Here is a 12575-nt window from a genome sequence, read left to right on the forward strand (position 1 = left end):
GTAAATACAAGTGGACCAATGAGGACCTCTTATATCTACCAGTTTAATCAGCATATATTGTATCCTCAGCCATTGTTTCCCCTGCTACTGTTTGCACTGGCACTTTGGGAATGATCTTAGTCATAACACACCCAAATCATTGTCTTTGTACTTGACTCACTGGTGGAGAAGGTACCAACAGCATTTGTGTCTCTTTAAACAGGAACTGCACACTGAAGAATTTCCCATTTAAAGTCAGTACCTGCTATTAAATTCAAATATGTCTGCATGTATATGGAATTTAACATTTTCACAGCTTGTTGGGCCTTGTAGCCTTGTAATGGATCAAACCGCCCTTTGAAAATTACCGTGTAATTGGATACTTTATCAACATGCAATGTCTTTGAGATTGATCATGCTTGCCTTCTTAACAAAGCTTCCATTATCTTTTTCTCATTGCAGAATTAATCAATAAGGGAGGATCCAAAATACCTCAGCTTAAGGACAGTGACTATCCCCGTTCCTGTACCTTCCATTATCCCAGTGCAACAGCTCCACTCAATGGACAGCCAGGGTTATGGTATTTATTTCAGGGAACCTGGAAGTCCCCTTCTGAATTGTCAGTTCCTTGGTTTCAGGTAACCAGTTATATGTAAGACCAATTGGAAAAAGGTTGACAGAAAAACTTGGTGTTGGTTCTGCTTAAGTGGTAACTTATTGATATCAGGTTTCAGTGGCAAGTGTCCCACCATGGTCTAAAATATTCTCTCATTGGTCCAAGAGTGTGATTATCCTTCACAAACTCAACTCTATCGTGAACTGTCCAGTTGTTCAGTGACATCCTGATACGACACAGATCACTCAGTAGCACATGCTGCCTCAACTTCACCTCATTCGTGAGCTGTCAGTGCTTTTCTCAGAAAGTTTGGAAATCAAGGGATACAGAACTCAAGCTCTGCACTGACATTTGCAATGTCAGGCATGAACAGTCCAGACATCTACACGACAAAAGCTTAACACGAAGAGACAGTGGGTCTGGTATGGTCACTTAAAATTGCAATTCTATAGTCCTGTTGAGCCTTGTTGTAATAACGAGACACCAGGCACTGGTTATCAGCCAGATAGAAAAAAATCCATTAGCAAGTGAAATGTTAATGTAAGTGCGGTGCCAATTTAACAAGGACACTTCTTAAAGCAAAGAATAAATAATCCACTCTTATTACCTTCCACCATAGCACTGTCTCCTCTGAGGCTCAGAATTGATGTCATTCCTCACCAGCTTTACATTGTGTTCCCTGTGTGATAATTAGGCAGCAGTCCGGTTTGTAAACATAAAGTGCATTTTAAATCAAGTATTTTAAATCAAGTATTGTTTACAATCCTCAAGACAATCTGTATGAATAACTCACTGCTGTGGCATTCACAACTTTACGAGAATTTGGATTATTAGCCACCATTGGATTGTGTGAAAATAGTTTTTGGTTATATAATAAACAAAAAAACAAAAAAAGGTTGATGATACTTTCTTACTCATAATAGCTGGATTTAACCTTGATTCTAAGATGGCAATACCACTAAAGCCATGCTTGATGGGTCATCATGACCATACTCCACCTACCTGTCATCCTCTGTTCACTTCCTCCAACTCGTGGGGCGCTTGTTGAGTGCATAACTCAAGGCCAACTGTCCTCCATTTGTTATATTATTATTACATTTAACAGGTTATTGCCTAGAAACAGCTGACACCCAAAGCAGTGAACAAACTATTTGACCTTCTTGGTTCCTTGATAACCTTAAAACAAGACTTATCTATCATCAACAATTTATGAGCTATTGCAAAAACAATCCTTCCATTGTGATGGATATTCTGGATTTCGTCCTATTGATTGATCCTGGGGAGCAACAAATATTTTTGCATGATTCTGAATACATATCGTAGTGATACCAAGGCATTAGAGATCGAAATTGTCAAGGTTTGCAGTTTAAGGCATATCAACATCTAGTTTCAAATTTCAAAATCCCCCAAAATGTTGCAAAACATCCAATCTCACAATGTTAAAAAAAAGTGAAATAATACTCTTAGATCCTGATCTAGGTCCAGAAATGTTTTTCCCTGGCCCATTCTCAACCAGCCCAACAAGTTTCATGAAAATCAGTTCATAACCTTGCGAGCTATCCTGCCAACAAACAAAGAAACCAACAAACATGGGTGAAACATAACCAGTGTATGTACTGTAAGTGTATTTGTGTATCATGGTGGTAGGAAAGGTTATTTGAAAGAAGCTCAAGGTGTTCGTGAGGTAATTTGGTCAGCTGACAAGGACATGTATGTGGGTGTGTGTGTGTGATGTTTCCTAATCAAGTCTCTCTTGTTTGTTCAGAAGTATAGCAGCCTCCCTCCCTCCCTTTACATTCTCCTCCTCCTCTCCTCACCCCTCCCTCTGCATTGCCCCATCGAGTGCATCAGAAAAATTACTGCAGATTGATTTTGTGGAGGCCCCGGTGGAGTAAAGTTCAACGTGAGTGTGTGTGTGTGTGTGCAAATCCAGAGCTTAGCTGGCCAATGAGGGAAGGCCTGCCAGAAAAGTGCTGATGCAACTCCTCGGCTATATAGGATTGTCTCATCCCATCAAGTGACGTTATGGATTGAATATTGACATGCACCTGCCTGCCAGCTAGTGAAGAGCAGGGGCAGCAGCTACAGCAGCACCAAGGCAGCCAAAGAGACAAATGCTTTTTCCCCATCTTTTTGAAAGGAATTACATTTTTTATTTAAAAAACAAAGATGTGCACTCACGTATACACAATATGTCTGAGGGGGATGACTCTTTGGGAATGAAATAAAGGGCTTCTGAATAATGCAACACAGTCTACTGGCAACTTCCTCAGGTAACCACATTACCCGTATTCTGCTGAAGAACAGATATGCGCTTAGTACCTTATGCGAGCTAAGCCAATGCTATTTGGGGGGTTCACATTTACTCTTCTTTTATTTCTGGCATTTTGGCCTTTTTTGAAAGCTCGTTATTAAAAATACAAGTTACAAGGAAATCACATTTTTTGGCGAATGAACAGATACTCCATTGTCACCATGATTCTGAAATTGTTGCGCAAATTTGGAAGTAGATTTGGAGCTGTTCTGTTGCTGAGCAGGGGGGATGTTTTGGCGCTCATTTGCCTCTTTGTGGATTTAGTGTTTAGTCTTCAAAGAAAGCAAGTGTGTGTCTGCGTAGCTTAAACTGAGTATAATTCTGACCTAAAGACTATGAAATCCTCAATATATTGTTTATTCCAACACTTTCATATTGTGGAGTTTAATGCAAATTGAAGCCCCTTGGGTACACACTGGTGGTCTATTTTTGTTTACGGCTATTGAATGTAATCAATACCTTATATTATACTGTTGAATTAATTAGTATCTTATCAGAAAAATCATCATCTTCATGGTGTTTGGAAAATGCTTGAATTTCATTGAACAAAACCTAAACAAATGAGAAATTATTAGATATATTATTATTACAATTATGAGAACATTTCAGATTTTTACTTTCACTATAAAGACTCTTCAAGCTACTACAGAAGAAATCACGCATGCCTTTTAACCCTTCCTTCCCTGTGTGATCCGTCTTCATCTTTGGGGTGTGGAGCTGCAGCTGACCGCTCCGTCCCTGTAGGTCAATTCAGATTAATGCCAACGACCCGAAGCCATTTCCCTCTGGTGTCAGCAACACCAGATTTCTTTCATTACCGCAGATGTTCTATTTAAAGACCAGCAAATAATTAGCCTTCACCTGCATCTAATTGAATCTGTGCTTGACACCCCAATCAAGGCTGTGTGCAGAGAGACAACGCTGATCCAGTGGTGCTGTCCAGCCAGACTACTCCCTAAGCAGCATGCAGACACTTGAGGCTGGCAGACAACCTCATGAATGGTTTAATTCTCCAGGATTTACTGGGTCTCTCTATTGTTTTCATGTTTTTCTTAACCTAATGTCTTACGAACCACCTTACCATAAGGTCCAATGAAGTTTAGGAGGTTTATTTTGTGTTTCTCCTGATATTTCTATAATAAAGCAGTGCAGCTACATGGGTTTCATTTGAGTAGAATATACACTGAAATTGCAATGCACTATCTATCTCTGGCAGTGAAAAAAAATCATGTCATGTGTCAGATTGTTTATAATCATATGGAATCTGTCTGAAATTCACCTATTTCATTAATGAAGTTGGTGAGGCGTTTGATGATCTGTACTCATATATGTTGTGCAAGAAATACTGCATACTCTTATTTATGAACAGAAGCTTCACTTTAGCATTAGTTTGTCGTTGTGCAAGAAATGAGTCCAGGAGAGACTTTTCCCCACAGAAAATCACCCACAATGCTTTCCAGCAGAGTGGGATTATGGACACATTGCTCCAGGGCTGGTTTGGAAATATAAGAAGCCTCTCTTCGAACAAGGTCTCAGTCTTTGAACAAGGTCTCAGAGTATTTTGGTCCAAACCTGAAAGTGATTGCTGTGTTCTCACATTCCCACCTGGACCAAATTCAAAGGGAAACAACCCCCACATAAGAAATAACAAGCTACTGTGTGCAGGTGTGTGTGAGAGTGTGAAATGTCCCATACTGTCGCTCTCCCCTTATGTCCTTATAATCAGATACAACCAGTGCTTTACTCACGGCTATGATTTTTGAATGAGATGGTGTGTGTGTGTGTGTGTGTGTGTGTGTGTGTGTGTGTGTGTGTGTGTGTGTGTGTGTGTGTGTGTGTGTGTGTGTGGTGTGTGTGTGTGTGTGTGTGTGCTTGTGTGTGTGTGTGTGTGTATATGTGCCTGTGTGTGTCCTGTGCTGTCATCCAAGACTGCAGCTGAATGTGCTTTGGTTGCCATTTACAAGAGCTGTGATGGCTCTACTGCTGCTTTGCCCAAGTCTCTCCCAAGGTGACCCCTTTTATCATCTCACTATTGGATCCTGGGCTGCTCTCTGCCTGTCATGCAGCACACACACGCACACACATGCATGCACTCACATAAGCACACACATAGAGAGCAAGAGCATGTAACTGTTTTATAGCATTATGCATGATGATAATGACACGGTTGATGTGATGATGATACTATTATCAATGAACCTAGTTAAGGCTTAGCTCCGTATTCAGCTATATCGCTGCTGTCATGATGGAGGAAAAGCAACGCCAACACTGAATATATCCATATGATTCAAGTATTCAAATGAAAAAATAGTCACAGGTATGACAAATATTATAATACAATTTATTTTACGAAAGGTTTCTGATTCTAGGAGAGTACATCTTTATTGTCCCAGAGAGGAAATTTGGTTTATTGCACATTACATACAATGGTTATTTATAAAAGCAATAGCCGAGGGTACAAAGGAGCTTTTCTGTCTGTTGATTTTGGAGGGTATATCTATGGCAAGATGGGAGCAACTGGCAACCTTCAAAAAGAGGGTGACTCGGTCAGAAGGGATCACACAAACTCTGACCGTGTACACAATGGACAGATCAGTAACATCAGCGACTACAATCGTGCTACGCATCTTTGTTATGCTAATGTCCAACAGTTTTTTTATGTTACGACCTCTGAACCAACAAATCAGCGTTGAGGTTGAAGCTTCTTAAAAAAGCGGTATCATTCAAAATACAGAGTTTCCTTCAATAATACATTTTTTGAAGAGCTTTGCTTTGGACTTCAGGCTCCGAAGTTATTTTTTTCACACAGTGTTGTCCCAAGATACTTGTATTGCCTGACAACTTCCAATGATTGGTAATAACAGTTTGTGATGAGTGAGATACCGAAATCTACTGCCATTTCTTTAGTCTTTGAAACACTTTTTTTGCGAAAAAAGAGTGGTCACACCATTGAGCAAACTCAAACTGATTACTGGGCCGCGAGCGGTGTCAGTAAAGCTCAGTAGGGATTAAATAACTGAATCATTTGCAAACTTTAAAATGTGTCTGCCCTCATATGTGCTCTGGCAGCCATTGGGATAGAAAACAAATAAAGGGGAGAGAGGACATAGCCCCATTTAGATTCCACTGAAGCCCAGACTTTGCTGGACAATGCACCATTTACTCTCACTTGGGGACTGTATTACAATCTATCTATCTGCGCTCCATCAGGTCTGTCAGCAAGGACATGTGGCTCAATGCAGATAAAAGTTGATGGGAAATCAATAAAAAGCAACCAAGCATCGTTTTTGTCCTTTCCAGGTGCTTTAAGCTCAGGTTAAATAGGGTGCATGTAACACCCTCTTCCCCTATCATCATCCTCAACCATTTATTTTGAGTAGTTTCTCAATGAAATTCACCAGGAACATCCATCCACCAATTTTCATCTGCTTATCCAGTTCTGGGTCATGGAGGCTTTATGTTAAGCAGAGCAGCTAAGATGTTGCTTTCTCTCCCTAGCTACGTTTGTCATCCAGCTCTTTCTGGGGAATTCCAAGCTGTTTGCAAAGAGGATGTACACTATCAGCCTCTTCCTAATGCCTAAACTCCTTTCAAACCGAGGTTGGAATGCCATTAATGTGGCTCGTTGGTCTAGGGGTATGATTCTCGCTTAGGGTGCGAGAGGTCCCGGGTTCAAATCCCGGACGAGCCCTTTGGATGTGGCGTTGTTGTGGCAGGGGACTCACTTGGTCGTGGGTCTCCCCTGCCTCTCCCTCTGTAAAAAGCATGTCTGTGTTTTGATATGTTATGAGAGGTGCAAGATGCATTTCAAATGATGCTTGTATGGAATTTGCCAAATAAAAAATAATTTGAAATAAATCTTATATCAAAAAACATGCATTGTAAATTTGCTCTACTTTCTCTTTGTGAGAAAAGTGTTGTTGTGAAACTACCTAATGAAAGTAACTACCACATTTCACAAGGAGATAAAATCTAGTTGATTTTCAGACTTCGACTGATTTATTCAGGAGGCTGGGGTCATTAGCATAACGGCAACATCTTGGCTGTAAGACAGGTACACATGAATACTGTACTGTTTGTCAAGTCACACAGGAGATTTCCTCTTCTCTTAGTTTTTGCCTCACATAGTGGAAAATTTGTTGAGCCTTGCGTATCGCAAAAATCAGGCAAAACTATATATTTGCTTTGCGCAAAAATTGGAATTATCTAAATTACTGTTGTTGTCATCTAGGTGGAGGGGATCATCATTCAGGCGTTGTTATTTAGATTGTTTTGTGGGGAGAATGTTTTCCAAACGTAAGGTCAGAAATTCAGAATAAATAAGGATTAGTACTGAGAGTCGTAAAGCTTACATCATTTGCAATTCTAATGGTTCCCCATCCCACAGAAGCCAACAGCGCAGTCTTTAATGAATTTAAATAACCCACTTAAAATTATGGCACATGTGTGGACAATGATTGATGCACACACATCACCCACTTCCAAGGCTACTGAATATTTCTGTTCTGCTGCTTTTGTCAATATCTTCCCGGAACAGAGTGTAGGAGCTGTTAGGTGTATAATGAGGAGGCGTGCATTTCATTCTTCCTCAAAAATAGTGTTTACCTGCAAATAATGCCAGGCGCTAATTGAAACCATCCCAAGGTTAATTAGTGCAAATTATTTCCTGACACATGAAATTAATTCTGCCGAGAGTCCATTGTCTGCTTGTTTGCGTTGGAAAATCTGGTGTTTAATCCTCTTTCATCTATCTTCAAGTTGAATGGTGACCTTGAAGTAGCGCTGCAGTCATCTTTTCTTTTGATAATGACATGTGGTTGTGTTTCCCGCTGTGCTTTCTCCCCTAAACACGCACTGCAACAGGGAGGAGAGGGAGTGCAGCTAAAGGTATCTGTAGTTTAACCAAATGAATTCTCTCTATTTTTAGTCCAATGCCACTTCTGTGTTATTGCGAGGTGAGTTAATTAAGTGCCTGCCTTTTCCCATCTCTGTTTTAAATGAATATGACCGCTGTGTGTGTCTACAGTGAGGAAAGATCACTGTAATATAATATTTGCACTGCTCTCCCTCTCTTTGTCTCACCTCCCTCCTCTATAGTCTGTTATGTTTACTTTAACTCCTCTGGTCACAGTTTATCCTAAAATCTCCCCCCCCCCTTCCTTTGAAACCTTAAGTTATTCATATTTTTGATATGTAAAGAAACCTCTGGCATGCCTTCATCTGGGGAAAAGATCCTACTCTGATTTCCATGTAATGTTTCTTTTTACTTTTCACAAGAAAATGCGCATCAGGTTGTTCATTAGGCAAATGCAAACCAAAGCCCCATGTGTATTTTCACTGCGGTGTGATGCATGACCTCCCCTGGTATGTTTGTTAGTTTCTGTTTCCCCAGCATACTTGTATGTGTAAGTGTTAGTGAGGGAGTTCTGTATTGGTGTGCTGTGCTCTGTATGTAATACCTTTACTGACTCTCAAGGGCAAGACCAGAGCTATCCATCAAAGATGCTCATAGGGTCTGAGGATAAGATATTCTTAAAGACTTTAATCTGGACTTCAGTTATTTTAATCTAACACCTGAGGGTTTTTTATAACTACGCTTTCATATCTATTTATAGTTTACTCAGGCATGCCAGTCTCTGATTAAAATTCTTTTTCTGGTATAAGACTCAGTCACAACACCACTGAAAGCCAAGGTCGTTTTGTTTTCGGCAACAAATATGCACATAGCTGGCACTGATGTCATCACACGGAAACAAGAGCATCACAGTTCCACACAGAATGCCATGGAACACACCGGAGACTGAGTGATGCAAAAAAAATACAGCGACATTTCACGTGTGTGTGCCTTCCTGCCACAAATGATGAAGCAGATGACCAACATGGCTTAAGAATGACTTGTGCTCAAAATCTTATATAGGATGCACCAAATGTGCATCTGAAGAACGCTATTTGTAAGTACACCACATTGTTTTCTGACAAAATCATTGGAGACGTTGAGGATTGGACCTCAGCCGTTTTCCAGACACTAGGCAGAGCAGCTGAGATGTTGCTTCCTCTCCCTAGCTACGTATGTCTCTCAACTCTTTCTGGAGAATTCCAGGCAAAAACGAGCATTAAACAAGTGGCTCGTTGGTCTAGGGGTATGATTCTCGCTTAGGGTGCGAGAGGTCCCGGGTTCAAATCCCGGACGAGCCCTTTGGATGTAGTTTTGAGGCTGCGGGCGACCGGGCTTGGGAACTGGAGGGTCCCTGGGTCGAGTCCAAGGACTACCAGCTGGCAGAATTGCCCCTTTGCCGCAAAGCAAGGCACCAGACCTCCAAACTGTGCCGTATCATGGCACCTCTTGCTCATGGCATTTGTGGAGTTCGCTATTTGCTACTCACTACTGTAAGTCGCTTTGGATAAAAGCGTCTGCTAAATGCTCGTAATGTAATGTAATGTTATGTACTGTGATTAAACGATATTTACTTTGACTCAATACTTACTTACTGCTTGATACTGAAATGCATGACTTGTGGAGGTGTCAGAAACTGTGGCTCTTCCCCGTCACCATCGAGGAGGAGTCGGATGTGTCTTCCATGACAACACCACTCCACCACGTAGATACACCAGCTGCATGGACTGCTGGAAAAGTTCCTTGACATCTTCGCTGCCTGGGATGACGACTGCACCCGGGTTACCCTGGTGCAACATGAGATGAACGCTAGGGACGCCTAACCCATCGGACTGCAGCGACTTCCCTAAGCTAAAAGGTCAGCTGCTGAAGGGCTGGGGTCAACCCTATAGTAATCATTGGGCCACTCCAGTCATCCTAGTTCAGAAGAAAGACAGTAACTGGCTAAGTGGCTGGTTAACAGTGTCACGCTTCGACTGGTAAGACTGGTACCCACTGCCTCACATTGATGATGCTCTGGACCACATCACCAGGTCCAGCTGGCTCTTGGGCACTGCCAGGTGGAGCTGGCGCCTAAAGCCTGCCGCAAGACAGTGTTCCTGCCCGGCCAGGCAGGAATCCAGGCAAGCGTGACTGGACCTGGGGAGGTTCACCTGCTGAGATAGAAGATGGCACTTCTTGGCTACTTCTCAAGAGGTGAGGGCCTGGCTACTAACCCAGAGAAAGTCATTGCTGTTAAGAACTGGCCAGTTTACCAAAGATGTTTCCTTTGCCTCTTACTATTGCCAATTTTTTCGAGGCTTTGCTGCAATTGCCTGCTCCTACACCAACTGACACACAAAGGGGGAGATGAAAGTAGCAGTGCATCCTTCAACCAGCTGTGGGAGGCACTCACTGGAGCACCCCTTCCCTAGCTTATCCTGACGCCAGCCATTGTGGATACTGACACCAGCAACAGGGCCTTGGGTGCAGGGCTGTCCCATGAAGGGGAACACGGCAAGCGTACTGAGGTCTCAGGTCTGAACATTAACTGAAGCTCATGACCTGTGCCTGCATATGCTGCTTATGCGACATGACTGGCTGATTGCATAATTACACAAGTGCACAGGTGTATTACATTACATTACATTACGATCATTTGGCAGACGCTTTTATCCAAAGCGACTTACATTACATTACCACCCTTCGCAGAGGGGGGAGCAATTGAGGGTTCGGTGCCTTGCTCAGGGGCGCCTCGGCAGGGGCTCGAACCGGCAACCCTCCGGTTCCCAAGCAGAAGCTCTAACCACTAAGCCACTGCCTGCCTGTATCTTCTGAAGGAGCTGCTGAATGGATATGATTTGCAACTATGTAATAAAAGTCTGCACCATTGTATCAGAACTTGATTCTGATTGGCCTTGGATGGAGAATACATATAAAACTACTTTTACAGAAAATATAGATTCAAAGTAAAGATGCAACAAAGCAGTTGTTACAACAAGATGTGTGTAGTAGACTTATTAAGCACACTGACCTCCAATGGGTCCACACATTGAAATTATATACCATTACCTAAGTGAATGCGGTCACCGTGGCTTAAGTGTGATCAGTTCAACGGGCAGTCTCCCGATTCTCCACAATTTGTCTCAAACATAAGTCTCAACATATTGGCCATGCACTTACCTTTGAATACAATTTTACCTTACAATGTCCTACATGTACATAAATCTCCACAGCATGATCTCAGCTACAAATATTTTATTACTACCAATGTTATAGGGCAACACGCCATAAACTACAATCCTGGAAGTAACTTTAGCATTGCATTCCATGAAAAAGCACTGGCAGGGTTCAGGGGGTTTCATGTAGTCCCGTACTAGAATTTTACTCAATAGCTGATGGCAAACAGCTAGCTATGGAAACCGACTTCAATGTTCACATTTATCCACAAACACACATAATTAAATATTTCAAATTGAGCATCTGTTCTCTGAATATGAATACAGGCTTATGTGTTATCTTCAGTGATTCATACACAGCTTATTCAATACCTGCCACACAGCAAAACAGCAGGTTTATCCCTTTAAAAACATGTGTTGTCATAGTCTAAATGACAGGTGGACTATTTGCAGCATATGGTGTTGATTTTCCTACACTTAGATACAGGAACCCCTGGCTGGTATATTTTTCTAAGGATCTATCTTAGGAATCCTCATCTTGCACACCATATGCTCATAATACATCCTCTGCTTTCTGGCCTGCCAACAAATTGAGTTAATTACTTTTTATTGAGAATGAAATCCTGGTTATTCTTAAGTTTGGTACTCTCACACTCTCTCTCTCTCTCTCTCTGTCTAAGTGTGTGCTCAGTAGCTGTCCCCTATAGAAATGTTCCAGGGGCTGCGGAAGGCTGCATGACTGGCACCATGCCACCAAAGCTATACCAGTGCAGGGAAGTTAGGCATACAACTGCAACAAAGGTAGTAGGAACAAATTACACAGTTACACAGAGTACACACACACACACACACACACACACAGTGAATATCTATCAAGCTGACCTTTGGCTATTATCCCAAACAGAAACAGAGTACAGTGTATGGCCTGAATGATGATCACACAAGATGACAGCACCTCAATAAATATGATTCATGCTGCAAACATTTTCCTCATTAATTCTAAGATTGCTGGACATTAATAATTCAACAGCTGTGCACCTCAGGTCATTAGGGCAGTAATCCTCACCAGCTTTGTTCACTAAATTCTTTTCCCTTAAAGGCCCAGTTAAAGCAATTCCAAAGTGCAAGTGTGGAAATGCAGAAATGGTCATTAGCAGCAGCAATAAATTACTGCTTTTTCTTTACTTTAATCTTGTTTTGAGGACAGAAGAGGGAAATAGTTTTAGTATCACACGGTGGCTAAATCATAGTTATTTCTGCATTTTAACATTCATGTTGCATTTCCAAAGCATCACTGTAGGGAGGATTTTTGGGGAGTTAAATAGCGCCAAAATACAGTTTGGCTTTAAGGTTCTGCAAGACCTGAGCTGTTTAATATTACAAAAAATGTCCTTCCTCCACTCAATGGAATTTATAGGAGATTTTGACTTACCAGTGAAAAGCTTCTGCATTGCTGATAAGAACAGAAGGACATGTGTCCTGGGTTTGAGTCCATAATCCTGTAGCTGCAGCTCCAGGACATCAGAGGAGAGGAATGAACTTGGAAGAGCCTGCGGGAAGGATTTTGGTTTCTGCTCTGTCGGTGTGGACAAAACTGTGTTTTATGTTTCTCAG

General features: G+C 41.7%; 2 non-coding genes across 2 annotated transcripts; both read left to right on the forward strand.

Moving 5' to 3' along the window:
- Window positions 1-6528: 6528 nt before the first annotated feature.
- trnap-agg (transfer RNA proline (anticodon AGG)) lies at window positions 6529-6600 on the forward strand. The gene has a single exon. It is a non-coding gene; the product is annotated as a tRNA-Pro (tRNA).
- A 2432-nt stretch (window positions 6601-9032) lies between these two features.
- On the forward strand, window positions 9033-9104 carry trnap-agg (transfer RNA proline (anticodon AGG)). Its single transcript has one exon. It is a non-coding gene; the product is annotated as a tRNA-Pro (tRNA).
- Window positions 9105-12575: the final 3471 nt, after the last annotated feature.

This window comes from Genypterus blacodes, unplaced genomic scaffold (genome assembly GCF_046128005.1).
Source record: "Genypterus blacodes isolate CSIRO-AG114 ecotype Tasmania unplaced genomic scaffold, CSIRO-AGI_Gbla_v1 ptg000111l_1, whole genome shotgun sequence".
NCBI lineage: Eukaryota > Metazoa > Chordata > Actinopteri > Ophidiiformes > Ophidiidae > Genypterus > Genypterus blacodes.